This window comes from Pan troglodytes, chromosome 6 (genome assembly GCF_028858775.2).
Source record: "Pan troglodytes isolate AG18354 chromosome 6, NHGRI_mPanTro3-v2.0_pri, whole genome shotgun sequence".
Lineage (NCBI taxonomy): Eukaryota > Metazoa > Chordata > Mammalia > Primates > Hominidae > Pan > Pan troglodytes.
Genome location: NC_072404.2, coordinates 56,809,380 through 56,813,353, shown reverse-complemented (window position 1 = coordinate 56,813,353; position 3,974 = coordinate 56,809,380).

Here is a 3,974-nt window from a genome sequence, read left to right as displayed (position 1 = left end):
TTCTCTTCTGGAGAAGACCAGCTCCTGCATCAGGACTTTTCAGAGCAGGACCCAAGGAGCCCAGTTTTCTGCCTTCATGCCCCTTGCTCAGCCAGGCCTCAAAGACTGGAATGAATATGAGCAGACACTTGACAATAATGAAGATGAAGGAGGAACAGTAGAGGCCCAGTTGGCCCTGCAGTCGGAATTAAAATCTGGATGTCAGTGTTGACACTGTCAAAAGGTCAACTCACCCCCTCTGCATCTCCATTTCCACACCAGTAAAATGAAGATGATAACAATTGCCCACAACTGTGAGCTATAAATGAATGATGGTAGCATTAGCCTTACTCTGGTGGCGGGATGGTTCCTATAGATTTAGTGGTCATACTAGCCTATGGGTAGGAAGGTGAGAAGACAACAGGATTCTAGGGTTACCTCTGTAGGTACCTAAATGGATACCATTTCAGGGATAAGTTGACCCTTTTCATTTGGGAAAATCTGCGAATTTAACAAGGATCTGCTTATGAAGTCACTTGGGGTATGCAGAGTCATCACCGTGAACCCCATTACACTAACACTAATGCCACCATAGAATAGAGAGGGTTGTTCAGAATGGCCACAGTATTGTCAAAAAGAAACTTCCAGTTATACCAGGAGATGGCTACCATCAGTGATGTTCAAATCTTGCCTTCATTTTTAATAAAAAACAAACTATCTCATGCCTCTTATTGTCAATCAGTGTTCTCAGATAATTAAGACTCTATTAATTCATGGCAAAAAGTGTAATTAAGAGGCTTAATTATGTCTGTGTGGAGTAAGGGGACTCAGCAGGGCATAAGGCAGAGGCTCTCAAATTTTAATTGCATTAGCATCACCCAGGGAGCTTGTTAAAAATGCAAATTCCTTGGCTCTTTGCCAAGGTATTCTGATTCAGTGGGTCTGGGTGGGATTCAAGAATGTGCATATTTCTTCTGCATGTAAATTGACAGGTAATTCTAGTGCATTTGTGTGGGGACACAACTTTGAAAAACACTGGTCTAATAAAAAGAAAAACAATATTTGAAGGCAGAAAAGATCTGTGTGTTAGAGATTCAGCGATGCAGTTCGGTCAGTGTTTATAAGAGGGATCCAGACGATTTCCCGGAGTAAGAATCAAAATGTCTTTGGGAATGCAATACACATTTTAATGTGCCTTGTACACCTCCTCCCCAAAGCCACAGTCTATTGAACTCTTACCATGAACCCAACACAAAGTGCTAAGTGGCCCCTTAATCCTTTAATACTTTCACATGTGAGATCAATATTATTACTCCTGTTGTACAAAAGAGGAAACTAGAGAGGACAAATGGCTTTCACGCGGTCACCTAGATCTTCCATTACTAAGGAGAAAAGTATTAATATTAGTTAGGGTTCTCCAGAAAAACAGAGCCAATAGGACATGTATGTGTATATGTGTGTGTGTGTGTGTGTGTGTGTGTGTGTGTGTATATATATATATACGGATATCAACATAAAGAGGTTTATTATAAGGAATATGTTCATGTTATTGTGGAAATAAGAAGTACAGACCCAGAAGAGCCAATGGTACCATTCCAGGTCAGGTTTGAGTCTGAAGGCAGGAGAAGACTGATGCCCCAGTGAGGACAGTCAGGCAGAGAGGGAAGGTTCTGTCCACTCGGCCGTTTATTCTTTTTTTTTTTTTTTTTTTGAGACAGAGTCTCGCTTTGTCACCCAGGCTGGATTGCAGTGGTGCAATCTTGGCTCACTGCAACCTCCGCCTCCCAGGTTCAAGCAATTCTCCTGCCTCAGCCTCCCAAGTAGCTGGGACTACAGGTGCTGTTTATTCGATTCAGGCCCTAAATGGACAGGATGAGCCCCACATGGTGGGGAGGGCCATCTGCTTTACTCAGTTGGCCATTTCAGATGTTAATCCAGAACTGCCCTCACAGAGATGCCCAGAAATAATGTTTCAGCAAACATCTGGGCACCTTGTGACTCAGTCAACTTGACAGCTACCCATCCACCAGCACAGTCCCTGCACGGGGTCTTTGTTATTCAGCATCTCCACACTGGGGGCAGCAGAAGCAAGGGCAGGCTCCCTATTTTCTGGTCTCTGCATTATTACCTACTGCTTGTGGATGGCAGGCTGTGACAGAGCAGGATGCCTTTGGAGGGGACAGGCATTGTGCCATGGGAATGGAAGTCCCGTCCTCACCACAGGCCACATCCTATGAGCTGGGCTTGGGGAGGCACACCCTTCCCACCACTCCTCATGCTCTGTGAGGCAGATGTACCATGTCCCCAGGGTGTTGCTCTGGCAACTCCAGAGGCTGTGACCCCTGCAGGAGTTCCTGGTTCAGGTAACAGCTTTGGGGAAGAGGAAAGGGAGCAGGAACAACACATTCAGAAATTCAGTCCATCCTCTACTCCTGGGGAGAAAATAGATTCCAGGACTGTTCAGAGAACAATTTGCTATAAAAACAGGACAAAGAAGGTGGTAGACCAGCAGGTGACCTCTCTGATCCCCTGCTACTGTTGCTGAAAACATTACACACTCCACGGGATTCAGTCATGAAGTCCCAGCATTTCATGCCCACAAAAACGCAGAGTGGTGAGCATTCTTACCTGCCCATCTTTTACAGATGAGGAAACTGAGGCAGGGGGAAAGTAAATGGTGAAGACAGAACATACGTTTGCACCTGCCCCACCCTAAATTGTATCCTCTCTTATTGAAGCTGAACACCGAAAAGTCCCAAGAATCACTAGAAGAGAGGTCTGGGCCGAGTTCAAACGCCTGGGATGGAACAGGGGAATGTCACTTTCAGAATTCAGCAACTTTAAGATTTAAGTTCATAGAAAATCTGCAGAGCAATGGGGCTATTGGTTGGACCTTAAAGTCATACTGTCAAACAGGCAGAGGATGGCGACAGTTTACAGTGAGTGTTTGGACTCCACAGCTGTGAAGACAGGGGTGATGGTGCCCTCATGGGGACGCTCTCCTGGGTAGGGTAGCAGAGAGGGAGGCGGCGTGTGGGGAGATGCAGAGGCCAGAGCAGGGGAAAGCCGGAGCAAACACAAGCCTGAAAGCCTGGCCCCAGTATGGATCCCCACCATGAAGTCAACACCATGCTCAGGTCTCAGAGTTGGGTCAGGAATGCGGGTGTAGCTGAAGGTGCCTGAACATTGAAGTTGCACACTGAGAGGACGCAGGAGAATTAGGGAAAGCAGATCAAAGCCGACACAACCTTGTAAGCTGTTGAGGAAATCTATATGGCCTACGACTGCAGGTTTTAATAGTGAAAAATCAGTTTTCTAGGGTTTACAGAAAGTGCAAATTAAAACAACAGTGAGGGAATAGAATCACCTTCAAAGTTACTTGAGGCAAAAAATTATATTGTTGAAGGTGTTGGGAGATGAGTACTATCTCATGTAGCTACTGGTGAAAATATAAATTATTACAATGCTTCTGTCACACAATTTGAAAATATTGTTCAGCCCTAAAAAGGGTGTATTTTTGATTTAGTGTTTATTTTCAAAATTTAGCACAAGTGAAGAGAAAAGAGCATGAAGATGTACATACAAAGAAATGTTCAATCATAGGGAATTGGTATAATAAATTATGGTTTAGTTATACAAAAGAGAACTCTGTAGCCATTGAAAATGGTGTTGTTGAAATGATTATTTAAATGGAAAGGTATTTAAAAATATTAAGTGAAAAGGAAAAATTAGGAAACCTCATATATTATTTTACAATTCTATCTATCTGAGAAAAATGTTTTCCCCAGTAAATCTGTTTGAACGAATTAACAATAGCTAAAAATGGCAATCACATCTGCTACAGTTTTAGGTCTTCAACAGAATAGTGATATCTGTTGACAACACACAGCCTGGCAGAATGTGTGCTTGATGCCAGGAGCTCTTTCTTGGTCATGGAAAGGTCAATGTGAGGAGAGCCCTGTGGTTGTGCTCCTACAAATTCCAGGAGGCGACAT